The sequence below is a fragment of the Pseudophryne corroboree genome, chromosome 4, assembly GCF_028390025.1.
Source record: "Pseudophryne corroboree isolate aPseCor3 chromosome 4, aPseCor3.hap2, whole genome shotgun sequence".
Taxonomy (NCBI): Eukaryota; Metazoa; Chordata; class Amphibia; order Anura; family Myobatrachidae; genus Pseudophryne; species Pseudophryne corroboree.
In genome coordinates, this window is record NC_086447.1 from 16,557,347 (window position 1) to 16,575,076 (window position 17,730).

Below are 17,730 nucleotides of genomic sequence, written 5' to 3' on the forward strand. Positions count from 1 at the left end.
TGTGCTGATTAGATATCACCTGGTTTTCACATTAAACAGATTCCCACTTGAGAAAGCAGCAAGGATGCAGTGAGGTTTATGTTTCCTGGTGTCAACCTGTATTATTTCAGTGGACATTGTAATGAGGATGCATCTTGCTGCCTTTCCAATGAAGCAAGTTTTAATCAGTAATAGGTGAAAAACCATTCCTACAAAGGTGTTAATCAGAGACTTGGCTTTGTGGACACTTTTCAGAGAGCAAATGTGTTAGCATAAAAATAAAGCCATAGTATGGAGAGCTGATTAATCACTCAATTGGATTTCTCTGCCTGCATAATTTTTTTTCTCTGCAACCCCATGCTAAATTGTGCTTCCTGTTTTTTATAAAATGACTTAATCAAATCTGATTGCATCAGAGAAGGCCAGGTACCCTACACTATAAGAGGTGGTTTGAAATTTTGACTTGTCTACTTAAAGATCACCAAAATTTGATCACAAGGTCAATTACGTCCCTGGGTGGGATTGAACCACCAACTTTTCGGTTAACAGCCGAATGCGCTAACCGATTGCGCCACAGAGACAGCTTGCAAAAGCATGTACTGACAAAGGCTAAAAAGCATTCATCTAGAAAGTTTCCTAGAAAAAGGTTAAAAAGGCAATAATCTGGAGAGTTTTGCAAGATTTTTCTTCCATTGACCAACGAAGAAACACATTGGTACTTTCACATGATGAGTGAGTACTTCAGGATCTCTGACACTTACATGAGCAGCAGAGTGGCGCAGCGGAAGCGTGCTGGGCCCATAACCCAGAGGTCGGTGGATCAAAACCATCCTCTGCTATGTGCAATTATTTTTTTGTTAATTAAATTCTTCCAAAACTGGAATTGATATTTTGACTCTTTTATTTTTACTTACAGTACAATAACTTTTAACATTTTAATTTGTTTTAATAGTATATTGACAGCATTGTTTTCTTTCAGAAATCCACTTAATTTTCTTTACCCTATTACTGAAATGGTAATTGACAAAAACAAGCTACATTGTCACCAGAAGAGCAATGCAAAATGTACAATTGATATTTCAAAATCATCTTTCCATCTTGAATTTCAATGATGCATTGGGGCAACGATTTTGTGAGAAACATCTTCACCCTTAAAGAAAGATTTTCTTAACTTCTTACCTGTGTGCTGATTAGATATCACCTGGTTTTCACATTAAACAGATTCCCACTTGAGAAAGCAGCAAGGATGCAGTGAGGTTTATGTTTCCTGGTGTCAACCTGTATTATTTCAGTGGACATTGTAATGAGGATGCATCTTGCTGCCTTTCCAATGAAGCAAGTTTTAATCAGTAATAGGTGAAAAACCATTCCTACAAAGGTGTTAATCAGAGACTTGGCTTTGTGGACACTTTTCAGAGAGCAAATGTGTTAGCATAAAAATAAAGCCATAGTATGGAGAGCTGATTAATCACTCAATTGGATTTCTCTGCCTGCATAATTTTTTTTCTCTGCAACCCCATGCTAAATTGTGCTTCCTGTTTTTTATAAAATGACTTAATCAAATCTGATTGCATCAGAGAAGGCCAGGTACCCTACACTATAAGAGGTGGTTTGAAATTTTGACTTGTCTACTTAAAGATCAGCAAAATTTGATCACAAGGTCAATTACGTCCCTGGGTGGTATTGAACCACCAGCCTTTCGGTTAACAGCCGAATGCGCTAACCGATTGCACCACAGAGACAACTTGCAAAAGCATGTACTAACAAAGGATAAAAAGCATTCATCTAGAAAGTTTCCTAGAAAAAGGTTAAAAAGGCAATAATCTGGAGAGTTTTGCAAGATTTTTCTTCCATTGACCAACGAAGAAACACATTGGTACTTTCAGATGATGAGTGAGTACTTCAGGATCTCTGACACTTACGTGAGCAGCAGAGTGGCGCAGCGGAAGCGTGCTGAGCCCATAACCCAGAGGTCGGTGGATCAAAACCATCCTCTGCTATGTGCACTTATTTTTTTGTTAATTAAATTCTTCCAAAACTGGAATTGATATTTTGACTCTTTTATTTTTACTTAAAGTACAATAACTTTTAACATTTTCATTTGTTTTAATAGTATATTGACAGCATTGTTTTCTTTCAGAAATCCACTTAATTTTCTTTACCCTATTACTGAAATGGTAATTGACAAAAACAAGCTACATTGTCACCAGAAGAGCAATGCAAAATGTAAAATTGATATTTCAAAATCATCTTTCCAGCTTGAATTTCAATGATGCATTGGGGCAACGATTTTGTGAGAAACATCTTCACCCTTAAATAAAGATTTTCTTAACTTCTTACCTGTGTGCTGATTAGATATCACCTGGTTTTCACATTAAACAGATTCCCACTTGAGAAAGCAGCAAGGATGCAGTGAGGTTTATGTTTCCTGGTGTCAACCTGTATTATTTCAGTGGACATTGTAATGAGGATGCATCTTGCTGCCTTTCCAATGAAGCAAGTTTTAATCAGTAATAGGTGAAAAACCATTCCTACAAAGGTGTTAATCAGAGACTTGGCTTTGTGGACACTTTTCAGAGAGCAAATGTGTTAGCATAAAAATAAAGCCATAAAATGGAGAGCTGATTAATCACTCAATTGGATTTCTCTGCCTGCATAATTTTTTTTCTCTGCAACCCCATGCTAAATTGTGCTTCCTGTTTTTTATAAAATGACTTAATCAAATCTGACTCTGATTGCATCAGAGAAGGCCAGGTACCCTACACTATAAGAGGTGGTTTGAAATTTTGACTTGTCTACTTAAAGATCACCAAAATTTGATCACAAGGTCAATTACGTCCCTGGGTGGGATTGAACCACCAACCTTTCGGTTAACAGCCGAATGCGCTAACCGATTGCGCCACAGAGACAGCTTGCAAAAGCATGTACTGACAAAGGCTAAAAAGCATTCATCTAGAAAGTTTCCTAGAAAAAGGTTAAAAAGGCAATAATCTGGAGAGTTTTGCAAGATTTTTCATCCATTGACCAACGAAGAAACACATTGGTACTTTCACATGATGAGTGAGTACTTCAGGATCTCTGACACTTACATGAGCAGCAGAGTGGCGCAGCAGAAGCGTGCTGGGCCCATAACCCAGAGGTCGGTGGATCGAAACCATCCTCTGCTATGTGCACTTATTTTTTTGTTAATTCAATTCTTCCAAAACTGGAATTGATATTTTGACTCTTTTATTTTTACTTAAAGTACAATAACTTTTAACATTTTAATTTGTTTTAATAGTATATTGACAGCATTGTTTTCTTTCAGAAATCCACTTAATTTTCTTTACCCTATTACTGAAATGGTAATTGACAAAAACAAGCTACATTGTCACCAGAAGAGCAATGCAAAATGTACAATTGATATTTCAAAATCATCTTTCCAGCTTGAATTTCAATGATGCATTGGGGCAACGATTTTGTGAGAAACATCTTCACCCTTAAAGAAAGATTTTCTTAACTTCTTACCTGTGTGCTGATTAGATATCACCTGGTTTTCACATTAAACAGATTCCCACTTGAGAAAGCAGCAAGGATGCAGTGAGGTTTATGTTTCCTGGTGTCAACCTGTATTATTTCAGTGGACATTGTAATGAGGATGCATCTTGCTGCCTTTCCAATGAAGCAAGTTTTAATCAGTAATAGGTGAAAAACCATTCCTACAAAGGTGTTAATCAGAGACTTGGCTTTGTGGACACTTTTCAGAGAGCAAATGTGTTAGCATAAAAATAAAGCCATAAAATGGAGAGCTGATTAATCACTCAATTGGATTTCTCTGCCTGCATAATTTTTTTTCTCTGCAACCCCATGCTAAATTGTGCTTCCTGTTTTTTATAAAATGACTTAATCAAATCTGACTCTTATTGCATCAGAGAAGGCCAGGTACCCTACACTATAAGAGGTGGTTTGAAATTTTGACTTGTCTACTTAAAGATCAGCAAAATTTGATCACAAGGTCAATTACGTCCCTGGGTGGTATTGAACCACCAGCCTTTCGGTTAACAGCCGAATGCGCTAACCGATTGCACCACAGAGACAACTTGCAAAAGCATGTACTAACAAAGGCTAAAAAGCATTCATCTAGAAAGTTTCCTAGAAAAAGGTTAAAAAGGCAATAATCTGGAGAGTTTTGCAAGATTTTTCTTCCATTGACCAACGAAGAAACACATTGGTACTTTCAGATGATGAGTGAGTACTTCAGGATCTCTGACACTTACGTGAGCAGCAGAGTGGCGCAGCGGAAGCGTGCTGAGCCCATAACCCAGAGGTCGGTGGATCAAAACCATCCTCTGCTATGTGCACTTATTTTTTTGTTAATTAAATTCTTCCAAAACTGGAATTGATATTTTGACTCTTTAATTTTTACTTAAAGTACAATAACTTTTAACATTTTCATTTGTTTTAATAGTATATTGACAGCATTGTTTTCTTTCAGAAATCCACTTAATTTTCTTTACCCTATTACTGAAATGGTAATTGACAAAAACAAGCTACATTGTCACCAGAAGAGCAATGCAAAATGTAAAATTGATATTTCAAAATCATCTTTCCAGCTTGAATTTCAATGATGCATTGGGGCAACGATTTTGTGAGAAACATCTTCACCCTTAAATAAAGATTTTCTTAACTTCTTACCTGTGTGCTGATTAGATATCACCTGGTTTTCACATTAAACAGATTCCCACTTGAGAAAGCAGCAAGGATGCAGTGAGGTTTATGTTTCCTAGTGTCAACCTGTATTATTTCAGTGGACATTGTAATGAGCATGCATCTTGCTGCCTTTCCAATGAAGCAAGTTTTAATCAGTAATAGGTGAAAAACCATTCCTACAAAGGTGTTAATCAGAGACTTGGCTTTGTGGACACTTTTCAGAGAGCAAATGTGTTAGCATAAAAATAAAGCCATAAAATGGAGAGCTGATTAATCACTCAATTGGATTTCTCTGCCTGCATATTTTTTTTTCTCTGCAACCCCATGCTAAATTGTGCTTCCTGTTTTTTATAAAATGACTTAATCAAATCTGACTCTGATTGCATCAGAGAAGGCCAGGTACCCTACACTATAAGAGGTGGTTTGAAATTTTGACTTGTCTACTTAAAGATCAGCAAAATTTGATCACAAGGTCAATTACGTCCCTGGGTGGTATTGTACCACCAGCCTTTCGGTTAATAGCCGAATGCGCTAACCGATTGCACCACAGAGACAACTTGCAAAAGCATGTACTGACAAAGGCTAAAAAGCATTCATCTAGAAAGTTTCCTAGAAAAAGGTTAAAAAGGCAATAATCTAGAGAGTTTTGCAAGATTTTTCTTCTATTGACCAACGAAGAAACACATTGGTACTTTCACATGATGAGTGAGTACTTCAGGATCTCTGACACTTACATGAGCAGCAGAGTGGCACATCGGAAGCGTGCTGGGCACATAACCCAGAGGTCATAGGATCGAAACCATCCTCTGCTATGTGCACTTATTTTTTTGTTAATTAAATTCTTCCAAAACCGGAATTGATATTTTGACTTTTATTTTTACTTAAAGTACAATAACTTTTAACATTTTAATTTGTTTTAATAGTATATTGACAGCATTGTTTTCTTTCAGAAATCCACTTAATTTTCTTTACCCTATTACTGAAATGGTAATTGACAAAAACAAGCTACATTGTCACCAGAAGAGCAATGCAAAATGTACAATTGATATTTCAAAATCATCTTTCCATCTTGAATTTCAATGATGCATTGGGGCAACGATTTTGTGAGAAACATCTTCACCCTTAAAGAAAGATTTTCTTAACTTCTTACCTGTGTGCTGATTAGATATCACCTGGTTTTCACATTAAACAGATTCCCACTTGAGAAAGCAGCAAGGATGCAGTGAGGTTTATGTTTCCTGGTGTCAACCTGTATTATTTCAGTGGACATTGTAATGAGGATGCATCTTGCTGCCTTTCCAATGAAGCAAGTTTTAATCAGTAATAGGTGAAAAACCATTCCTACAAAGGTGTTAATCAGAGACTTGGCTTTGTGGACACTTTTCAGAGAGCAAATGTGTTAGCATAAAAATAAAGCCATAAAATGGAGAGCTGATTAATCACTCAATTATATTTCTCTGCCTGCGTATTTTTTTTTCTCTGCAACCCCATGCTAAATTGTGCTTCCTGTTTTTTATAAAATGACTTAATCAAATCTGACTCTGATTGCATCAGAGAAGGCCAGGTACCCTACACTATAAGAGGTGGTTTGAAATTTTGACTTGTCTACTTAAAGATCAGCAAAATTTGATCACAAGGTCAATTACATCCCTGGGTGGTATTGAACAACCAGCCTTTCGGTTAACAGCCGAATGCGCTAACCGATTGCACCACAGAGACAACTTGCAAAAACATGTACTGACAAAGGCTAAAAAGCATTCATCTAGAAAGTTTCCTAGAAAAAGGTTAAAAAGGCAATAATCTGGAGAGTTTTGCAAGATTTTTCTTCCATTGACCAACGAAGAAACACATTGGTACTTTCACATGATGAGTGAGTACTTCAGGATCTCTGACACTTACATGAGCAGCAGAGTGGCTCAGCGGAAGCGTGCTGGGCCCATAACCTAGAGGTCGGTGGATCGAAACCATCCTCTGCTATGTGCACTTATTTTTTTGTTAATTAAATTCTTCCAAAACTGGAATTGATATTTTGACTCTTTTATTTTTACTTAAAGTACAATAACTTTTAACATTTTAATTTGTTTTAATAGTATATTGACAGCATTGTTTTCTTTCAGAAATCCACTTAATTTTCTTTACCCTATTACTGAAATGGTAATTGACAAAAACAAGCTACATTGTCACCAGAAGAGCAATGCAAAATGTACAATTGATATTTCAAAATCATCTTTCCAGCTTGAATTTCAATGATGCATTGGGGCAACGATTTTGTGAGAAACATCTTCACCCTTAAAGAAAGATTTTCTTAACTTCTTACCTGTGTGCTGATTAGATATCACCTGGTTTTCACATTAAACAGATTCCCACTTGAGAAAGCAGCAAGGATGCAGTGAGGTTTATGTTTCCTGGTGTCAACCTGTATTATTTCAGTGGACATTGTAATGAGGATGCATCTTGCTGCCTTTCCAATGAAGCAAGTTTTAATCAGTAATAGGTGAAAAACCATTCCTACAAAGGTGTTAATCAGAGACTTGGCTTTGTGGACACTTTTCAGAGAGCAAATGTGTTAGCATAAAAATAAAGCCATAAAATGGAGAGCTGATTAATCACTCAATTGGATTTCTCTGCCTGCATAATTTTTTTTCTCTGCAACCCCATGCTAAATTGTGCTTCCTGTTTTTTATAAAATGACTTAATCAAATCTGACTCTTATTGCATCAGAGAAGGCCAGGTACCCTACACTATAAGAGGTGGTTTGAAATTTTGACTTGTCTACTTAAAGATCAGCAAAATTTGATCACAAGGTCAATTACGTCCCTGGGTGGTATTGAACCACCAGCCTTTCGGTTAACAGCCGAATGCGCTAACCGATTGCACCACAGAGACAACTTGCAAAAGCATGTACTAACAAAGGCTAAAAAGCATTCATCTAGAAAGTTTCCTAGAAAAAGGTTAAAAAGGCAATAATCTGGAGAGTTTTGCAAGATTTTTCTTCCATTGACCAACGAAGAAACACATTGGTACTTTCAGATGATGAGTGAGTACTTCAGGATCTCTGACACTTACGTGAGCAGCAGAGTGGCGCAGCGGAAGCGTGCTGAGCCCATAACCCAGAGGTCGGTGGATCAAAACCATCCTCTGCTATGTGCACTTATTTTTTTGTTAATTAAATTCTTCCAAAACTGGAATTGATATTTTGACTCTTTAATTTTTACTTAAAGTACAATAACTTTTAACATTTTCATTTGTTTTAATAGTATATTGACAGCATTGTTTTCTTTCAGAAATCCACTTAATTTTCTTTACCCTATTACTGAAATGGTAATTGACAAAAACAAGCTACATTGTCACCAGAAGAGCAATGCAAAATGTAAAATTGATATTTCAAAATCATCTTTCCAGCTTGAATTTCAATGATGCATTGGGGCAACGATTTTGTGAGAAACATCTTCACCCTTAAATAAAGATTTTCTTAACTTCTTACCTGTGTGCTGATTAGATATCACCTGGTTTTCACATTAAACAGATTCCCACTTGAGAAAGCAGCAAGGATGCAGTGAGGTTTATGTTTCCTGGTGTCAACCTGTATTATTTCAGTGGACATTGTAATGAGGATGCATCTTGCTGCCTTTCCAATGAAGCAAGTTTTAATCAGTAATAGGTGAAAAACCATTCCTACAAAGGTGTTAATCAGAGACTTGGCTTTGTGGACACTTTTCAGAGAGCAAATGTGTTAGCATAAAAATAAAGCCATAAAATGGAGAGCTGATTAATCACTCAATTGGATTTCTCTGCCTGCATAATTTTTTTTCTCTGCAACCCCATGCTAAATTGTGCTTCCTGTTTTTTATAAAATGACTTAATCAAATCTGACTCTGATTGCATCAGAGAAGGCCAGGTACCCTACACTATAAGAGGTGGTTTGAAATTTTGACTTGTCTACTTAAAGATCAGCAAAATTTGATCACAAGGTCAATTACGTCCCTGGGTGGTATTGAACAACCAGCCTTTCGGTTAACAGCCGAATGCGCTAACCGATTGCACCACAGAGACAACTTGCAAAAGCATGTACTGACAAAGGCTAAAAAGCATTCATCTAGAAAGTTTCCTAGAAAAAGGTTAAAAAGGCAATAATCTGGAGAGTTTTGCAAGATTTTTCTTCCATTGACCAACGAAGAAACACATTGGTACTTTCACATGATGAGTGAGTACTTCAGGATCTCTGACACTTACGTGAGCAGCAGAGTGGCGCAGCGGAAGCGTGCCGGGCCCATAACCCAGAGGTTGGTGGATCGAAACCATTCTCTGCTATGTGCACTTATTTTTTTGTTAATTAAATTCTTCCAAAACTGGAATTGATATTTTGACTCTTTTATTTTTACTTAAAGTACAATAACTTTTAACATTTTCATTTGTTTTAATAGTATATTGACAGCATTGTTTTCTTTCAGAAATCCACTTAATTTTCTTTACCCTATTACTGAAATGGTAATTGACAAAAACAAGCTACATTGTCACCAGAAGAGCAATGCAAAATGTAAAATTGATATTTCAAAATCATCTTTCCAGCTTGAATTTCAATGATGCATTGGGGCAACGATTTTGTGAGAAACATCTTCACCCTTAAATAAAGATTTTCTTAACTTCTTACCTGTGTGCTGATTAGATATCACCTGGTTTTCACATTAAACAGATTCCCACTTGAGAAAGCAGCAAGGATGCAGTGAGGTTTATGTTTCCTAGTGTCAACCTGTATTATTTCAGTGGACATTGTAATGAGCATGCATCTTGCTGCCTTTCCAATGAAGCAAGTTTTAATCAGTAATAGGTGAAAAACCATTCCTACAAAGGTGTTAATCAGAGACTTGGCTTTGTGGACACTTTTCAGAGAGCAAATGTGTTAGCATAAAAATAAAGCCATAAAATGGAGAGCTGATTAATCACTCAATTGGATTTCTCTGCCTGCATATTTTTTTTTCTCTGCAACCCCATGCTAAATTGTGCTTCCTGTTTTTTATAAAATGACTTAATCAAATCTGACTCTGATTGCATCAGAGAAGGCCAGGTACCCTACACTATAAGAGGTGGTTTGAAATTTTGACTTGTCTACTTAAAGATCAGCAAAATTTGATCACAAGGTCAATTACGTCCCTGGGTGGTATTGTACCACCAGCCTTTCGGTTAATAGCCGAATGCGCTAACCGATTGCACCACAGAGACAACTTGCAAAAGCATGTACTGACAAAGGCTAAAAAGCATTCATCTAGAAAGTTTCCTAGAAAAAGGTTAAAAAGGCAATAATCTAGAGAGTTTTGCAAGATTTTTCTTCTATTGACCAACGAAGAAACACATTGGTACTTTCACATGATGAGTGAGTACTTCAGGATCTCTGACACTTACATGAGCAGCAGAGTGGCACATCGGAAGCGTGCTGGGCACATAACCCAGAGGTCATAGGATCGAAACCATCCTCTGCTATGTGCACTTATTTTTTTGTTAATTAAATTCTTCCAAAACCGGAATTGATATTTTGACTTTTATTTTTACTTAAAGTACAATAACTTTTAACATTTTAATTTGTTTTAATAGTATATTGACAGCATTGTTTTCTTTCAGAAATCCACTTAATTTTCTTTACCCTATTACTGAAATGGTAATTGACAAAAACAAGCTACATTGTCACCAGAAGAGCAATGCAAAATGTACAATTGATATTTCAAAATCATCTTTCCATCTTGAATTTCAATGATGCATTGGGGCAACGATTTTGTGAGAAACATCTTCACCCTTAAAGAAAGATTTTCTTAACTTCTTACCTGTGTGCTGATTAGATATCACCTGGTTTTCACATTAAACAGATTCCCACTTGAGAAAGCAGCAAGGATGCAGTGAGGTTTATGTTTCCTGGTGTCAACCTGTATTATTTCAGTGGACATTGTAATGAGGATGCATCTTGCTGCCTTTCCAATGAAGCAAGTTTTAATCAGTAATAGGTGAAAAACCATTCCTACAAAGGTGTTAATCAGAGACTTGGCTTTGTGGACACTTTTCAGAGAGCAAATGTGTTAGCATAAAAATAAAGCCATAAAATGGAGAGCTGATTAATCACTCAATTATATTTCTCTGCCTGCGTATTTTTTTTTCTCTGCAACCCCATGCTAAATTGTGCTTCCTGTTTTTTATAAAATGACTTAATCAAATCTGACTCTGATTGCATCAGAGAAGGCCAGGTACCCTACACTATAAGAGGTGGTTTGAAATTTTGACTTGTCTACTTAAAGATCAGCAAAATTTGATCACAAGGTCAATTACATCCCTGGGTGGTATTGAACAACCAGCCTTTCGGTTAACAGCCGAATGCGCTAACCGATTGCACCACAGAGACAACTTGCAAAAACATGTACTGACAAAGGCTAAAAAGCATTCATCTAGAAAGTTTCCTAGAAAAAGGTTAAAAAGGCAATAATCTGGAGAGTTTTGCAAGATTTTTCTTCCATTGACCAACGAAGAAACACATTGGTACTTTCACATGATGAGTGAGTACTTCAGGAACTCTGACACTTATGTGAGCAGCAGAGTGGCGCAGCGGAAGCGTGCTGGGCCCATAACCCAGAGGTTGGTGGATCGAAACCATTCTCTGCTATGTGCACTTATTTTTTTGTTAATTAAATTCTTCCAAAACTGGAATTGATATTTTGACTCTTTTATTTTTACTTAAAGTACAATAACTTTTAACATTTTAATTTGTTTTAATAGTATATTGACAGCATTGTTTTCTTTCAGAAATCCACTTAATTTTCTTTACCCTATTACTGAAATGGTAATTGACAAAAACAAGCTACATTGTCACCAGAAGAGCAATGCAAAATGTACAATTGATATTTCAAAATCATCTTTCCAGCTTGAATTTCAATGATGCATTGGGGCAACGATTTTGTGAGAAACATCTTCACCCTTAAAGAAAGATTTTCTTAACTTCTTACCTGTGTGCTGATTAGATATCACCTGGTTTTCACATTAAACAGATTCCCACTTGAGAAAGCAGCAAGGATGCAGTGAGGTTTATGTTTCCTGGTGTCAACCTGTATTATTTCAGTGGACATTGTAATGAGGATGCATCTTGCTGCCTTTCCAATGAAGCAAGTTTTAATCAGTAATAGGTGAAAAACCATTCCTACAAAGGTGTTAATCAGAGACTTGGCTTTGTGGACACTTTTCAGAGAGCAAATGTGTTTGGCATAAAAATAAAGCCATAAAATGGAGAGCTGATTAATCACTCAATTGGATTTCTCTGCCTGCATAATTTTTTTCTCTGCAACCCCATGCTAAATTGTGCTTCCTGTTTTTTATAAAATGACTTAATCAAATATGACTCTGATTGCATCAGAGAAGGCCAGGTACCCTACACCATAAGAGGTGGTTTGAAATTTTGACTTGTCTACTTAAAGATCACCAAAATATGATCACAAGGTCAATTACGTCCCTCGGTGGGATTGAACCACCAACCTTTCGGTTAACAGCCGAATGCGCTAACCGATTGCGCCACAGAGACAGCTTGCAAAAGCATGTGCTGACAAAGGCTAAAAAGCATTCATCTAGAAAGTTTCCTAGAAAAAGGTTAAAAAGGCAATAATCTGTAGAGTTTTGCAAGATTTTTCTTCCATTCACCAACGAAGAAACACATTGGTACTTTCACATGATGAGTGAGTACTTCAGGATCTCTGACACTTACATGAGCAGCAGAGTGGCACAGCGGAAGCGTGCTGGGCATATAACCCAGAGGTCATAGGATCGAAACCATCCTCTGCTATGTGCACTTATTTTTTTGTTAATTAAATTCTTCCAAAACCGGAATTGATATTTTGACTCTTTTATTTTTACTTAAAGTACAATAACTTTTAACATTTTAATGTGTTTTAATAGTATATTGACAGCATTGTTTTCTTTCAGAAATCCACTTAATTTTCTTTACCCTATTACTGAAATGGTAATTGACAAAAACAAGCTACATTGTCACCAGAAGAGCAATGCAAAATGTACAATTGATATTTCAAAATCATCTTTCCAGCTTGAATTTCAATGATGCATTGGGGCAACGATTTTGTGAGAAACATCTTCACCCTTAAATAAAGATTTTCTTAACTTCTTACCTGTGTGCTGATTAGATATCACCTGGTTTTCACATTAAACAGATTCCCACTTGAGAAAGCAGCAAGGATGCAGTGAGGTTTATGTTTCCTGGTGTCAACCTGTATTATTTCAGTGGACATTGTAATGAGGATGCATCTTGCTGCCTTTCCAATGAAGCAAGTTTTAATCAGTAATAGGTGAAAAACCATTCCTACAAAGGTGTTAATCAGAGACTTGGCTTTGTGGACACTTTTCAGAGAGCAAATGTGTTAGCATAAAAATAAAGCCATAAAATGGAGAGCTGATTAATCACTCAATTGGATTTCTCTGCCTGCATAATTTTTTTTCTCTGCAACCCCATGCTAAATTGTGCTTCCTTTTTTTTTATAAAATGACTTAATCAAATATGACTCTGATTGCATCAGAGAAGGCCAGGTACCCTACACTATAAGAGGTGGTTTGAAATTTTGACTTGTCTACTTAAAGATCAGCAAAATTTGATCACAAGGTCAATTACGTCCCTGGGTGGGATTGAACCACCAACCTTTCGGTTAACAGCCGAATGCGCTAACTGATTGCGCCACAGAGACAGCTTGCAAAAGCATGTGCTGACAAAGGCTAAAAAGCATTCATCTAGAAAGTTTCCTAGAAAAAGGTTAAAAAGGCAATAATCTGGAGAGTTTTGCAAGATTTTTCTTCCATTGACCAACGAAGAAACACATTGGTACTTTCACATGATGAGTGAGTACTTCAGGATCTCGGACACTTACATGAGCAGCAGAGTGGCGCAGCGGAAGCGTGCTGGGCCCATAACCCCGAGGTCGGTGGATCAAAACCATCCTCTGCTATGTGCACTTATTTTTTTGTTAATTAAATTCTTCCAAAACTGGAATTGATATTTTGACTCTTTTATTTTTACCAAAAGTACAATAACTTTTAACATTTTAATTTGTTTTAATAGTATATTGACAGCATTGTTTTCTTTCAGAAATCCACTTAATTTTCTTTACCCTATTACTGAAATGGTAATTGACAAAAACAAGCTACATTGTCACCAGAAGAGCAATGCAAAATGTACAATTGATATTTCAAAATCATCTTTCCATCTTGAATTTCAATGATGCATTGGGGCAACAATTTTGTGAGAAACATCTTCACCCTTAAAGAAAGATTTTCTTAACTTCTTACCTGTGTGCTGATTAGATATCACCTGGTTTTCACATTAAACAGATTCCCACTTGAGAAAGCAGCAAGGATGCAGTGAGGTTTATGTTTCCTGGTGTCAACCTGTATTATTTCAGTGGACATTGTAATGAGGATGCATCTTGCTGCCTTTCCAATGAAGCAAGTTTTAATCAGTAATAGGTGAAAAACCATTCCTACAAAGGTGTTAATCAGAGACTTGGCTTTGTGGACACTTTTCAGAGAGCAAATGTGTTAGCATAAAAATAAAGCCATAAAATGGAGAGCTGATTAATCACTCAATTGGATTTCTCTGCCTGCATATTTTTTTTTCTCTGCAACCCCATGCTAAATTGTGCTTCCTGTTTTTTATAAAATGACTTAATCAAATCTGACTCTGATTGCATCAGAGAAGGCCAGGTACCCTACACTATAAGAGGTGGTTTGAAATTTTGACTTGTCTACTTAAAGATCAGCAAAATTTGATCACAAGGTCAATTACGTCCCTGGGTGGTATTGAACAACCAGCCTTTCGGTTAACAGCCGAATGCGCTAACCGATTGCACCACAGAGACAACTTGCAAAAGCATGTACTGACAAAGGCTAAAAAGCATTCATCTAGAAAGTTTCCTAGAAAAAGGTTAAAAAGGCAATAATCTGGAGAGTTTTGCAAGATTTTTCTTCCATTGACCAACGAAGAAACACATTGGTACTTTCACATGATGAGTGAGTACTTCAGGATCTCTGACACTTACGTGAGCAGCAGAGTGGCGCAGCGGAAGCGTGCTGGGCCCATAACCCAGAAGTTGGTGGATCGAAACCATCCTCTGCTATGTGCACTTATTTTTTTGTTAATTAAATTCTTCCAAAACTGGAATTGATATTTTGACTCTTTTATTTTTACTTAAAGTACAATAACTTTTAACATTTTAATTTGTTTTAATAGTATATTGACAGCATTGTTTTCTTTCAGAAATCCACTTAATTTTCTTTACCCTATTACTGAAATGGTAATTGACAAAAACAAGCTACATTGTCACCAGAAGAGCAATGCAAAATGTACAATTGATATTTCAAAATCATCTTTCCAGCTTGAATTTCAATGATGCATTGGGGCAACGATTTTGTGAGAAACATCTTCACCCTTAAAGAAAGATTTTCTTAACTTCTTACCTGTGTGCTGATTAGATATCACCTGGTTTTCACATTAAATAGATTCCCACTTGAGAAAGCAGCAAGGATGCAGTGAGGTTTATGTTTCCTGGTGTCAACCTGTATTATTTCAGTGGACATTGTAATGTGCATGCATCTTGCTGCCTTTCCAATGAAGCAAGTTTTAATCAGTAATAGGTAAAAAACCATTCCTACAAAGGTGTTAATCAGAGACTTGGCTTTGTGGACACTTTTCAGAGAGCAAATGTGTTAGCATAAAAATAAAGCCATAAAATGGAGAGCTGATTAATCACTCAATTGGATTTCTCTGCCTGCATAAATTTTTTTCTCTGCAACCCCATGCTAAATTGTGCTTCCTGTTTTTTATAAAATGACTTAATCAAATATGACTCTGATTGCATCAGAGAAGGCCAGGTACCCTACACCATAAGAGGTGGTTTGAAATTTTGACTTGTCTACTTAAAGATCAGCAAAATTTGATCACAAGGTCAATTACATCCCTTGGTGGTATTGAACAACCAGCTCTTCGGTTAACAGCCGAATGCGCTAACCGATTGCACCACAGAGACAACTTGCAAAAACATGTACTGACAAAGGCTAAAAAGCATTCATCTAGAAAGTTTCCTAGAAAAAGGTTAAAAAGGCAATAATCTGGAGAGTTTTGCAAGATTTTTCTTCCATTGACCAACAAAGAAACACATTGGTACTTTCACATGATGAGTGAGTACTTCAGGATCTCGGACACTTACATGAGCAGCAGAGTGGCGCAGCAGAAGCGTGCTGGGCCCATAACCCCGAGGTCGGTGGATCGAAACCATCCTCTGCTATGTGCACTTATTTTTTTGTTAATTAAATTCTTCCAAAACTGGAATTGATATTTTGACTCTTTTATTTTTACTTAAAGTACAATAACTTTTAACATTTTAATTTGTTTTAATAGTATATTGATAGCATTGTTTTCTTTCAGAAATCCACTTAATTTTCTTTACCCTATTACTGAAATGGTAATTGACAAAAACAAGCTACATTGTCACTAGAAGAGCAATGCAAAATGTACAATTGATATTTCAAAATCATCTTTCCAGCTTGAATTTCAATGATGCATTGGGGCAACGATTTTGTGAGAAACATCTTCACCCTTAAAGAAAGATTTTCTTAACTTCTTACCTGTGTGCTGATTAGATATCACCTGGTTTTCACATTAAACAGATTCCCACTTGAGAAAGCAGCAAGGATGCAGTGAGGTTTATGTTTCCTGGTGTCAACCTGTATTATTTCAGTGGACATTGTAATGAGGATGCATCTTGCTGCCTTTCCAATGAAGCAAGTTTTAATCAGTAATAGGTGAAAAACCATTCCTACAAAGGTGTTAATCAGAGACTTGGCTTTGTGGACACTTTTCAGAGAGCAAATGTGTTAGCATAAAAATAAAGCCATAAAATGGAGAGCTGATTAATCACTCAATTGGATTTCTCTGCCTGCATATTTTTTTTTCTCTGCAACCCCATGCTAAATTGTGCTTCCTGTTTTTTATAAAATGACTTAATCAAATCTGACTCTGATTGCATCAGAGAAGGCCAGGTACCCTACACTATAAGAGGTGGTTTGAAATTTTGACTTGTCTACTTAAAGATCAGCAAAATTTGATCACAAGGTCAATTACGTCCCTGGGTGGTATTGTACCACCAGCCTTTCGGTTAATAGCCGAATGCGCTAACCGATTGCACCACAGAGACAACTTGCAAAAGCATGTACTGACAAAGGCTAAAAAGCATTCATCTAGAAAGTTTCCTAGAAAAAGGTTAAAAAGGCAATAATCTGGAGAGTTTTGCAAGATTTTTCTTCCATTGACCAACGAAGAAACACATTGGTACTTTCATATGATGAGTGAGTACTTCAGGATCTCTGACACTTACATGAGCAGCAGAGTGGCACAGCGGAAGCGTGCTGGGCATATAACCCAGAGGTCATAGGATCGAAACCATCCTCTGCTATGTGCACTAATTTTTTTGTTAATTAAATTCTTCCAAAACCGGAATTGATATTTTGACTCTTTTATTTTTACTTAAAGTACAATAACTTTTAACATTTTAATGTGTTTTAATAGTATATTGACAGCATTGTTTTCTTTCAGAAATCCACTTAATTTTCTTTACCCTATTACTGAAATGGTAATTGACAAAAACAAGCTACATTGTCACCAGAAGAGCAATGCAAAATGTACAATTGATATTTCAAAATCATCTTTCCAGCTTGAATTTCAATGATGCATTGGGGCAACGATTTTGTGAGAAACATCTTCACCCTTAAATAAAGATTTTCTTAACTTCTTACCTGTGTGCTGATTAGATATCACCTGGTTTTCACATTAAACAGATTCCCACTTGAGAAAGCAGCAAGGATGCAGTGAGGTTTATGTTTCCTGGTGTCAACCTGTATTATTTCAGTGGACATTGTAATGAGGATGCATCTTGCTGCCTTTCCAATGAAGCAAGTTTTAATCAGTAATAGGTGAAAAACCATTCCTACAAAGGTGTTAATCAGAGACTTGGCTTTGTGGACACTTTTCAGAGAGCA

At 36.5% G+C, this 17,730-nt stretch overlaps 7 non-coding genes across 7 annotated transcripts; all 7 read right to left on the reverse strand.

The window, feature by feature from the left end:
• Window positions 1–486: 486 nt before the first annotated feature.
• On the reverse strand, window positions 487–560 carry TRNAN-GUU (transfer RNA asparagine (anticodon GUU)). Its single transcript has one exon. It is a non-coding gene; the product is annotated as a tRNA-Asn (tRNA).
• A 1,087-nt stretch (window positions 561–1,647) lies between these two features.
• On the reverse strand, window positions 1,648–1,721 carry TRNAN-GUU (transfer RNA asparagine (anticodon GUU)). The gene has a single exon. It is a non-coding gene; the product is annotated as a tRNA-Asn (tRNA).
• Window positions 1,722–2,814: 1,093 nt separating this feature from the next.
• Window positions 2,815–2,888, reverse strand: TRNAN-GUU (transfer RNA asparagine (anticodon GUU)). The gene has a single exon. It is a non-coding gene; the product is annotated as a tRNA-Asn (tRNA).
• Window positions 2,889–3,981: 1,093 nt separating this feature from the next.
• Window positions 3,982–4,055, reverse strand: TRNAN-GUU (transfer RNA asparagine (anticodon GUU)). Its single transcript has one exon. It is a non-coding gene; the product is annotated as a tRNA-Asn (tRNA).
• A 3,425-nt stretch (window positions 4,056–7,480) lies between these two features.
• On the reverse strand, window positions 7,481–7,554 carry TRNAN-GUU (transfer RNA asparagine (anticodon GUU)). The gene has a single exon. It is a non-coding gene; the product is annotated as a tRNA-Asn (tRNA).
• Window positions 7,555–12,146: 4,592 nt separating this feature from the next.
• Window positions 12,147–12,220, reverse strand: TRNAN-GUU (transfer RNA asparagine (anticodon GUU)). The gene has a single exon. It is a non-coding gene; the product is annotated as a tRNA-Asn (tRNA).
• A 1,094-nt stretch (window positions 12,221–13,314) lies between these two features.
• TRNAN-GUU (transfer RNA asparagine (anticodon GUU)) lies at window positions 13,315–13,388 on the reverse strand. Its single transcript has one exon. It is a non-coding gene; the product is annotated as a tRNA-Asn (tRNA).
• Between the last annotated feature and the right edge of the window lie 4,342 nt (window positions 13,389–17,730).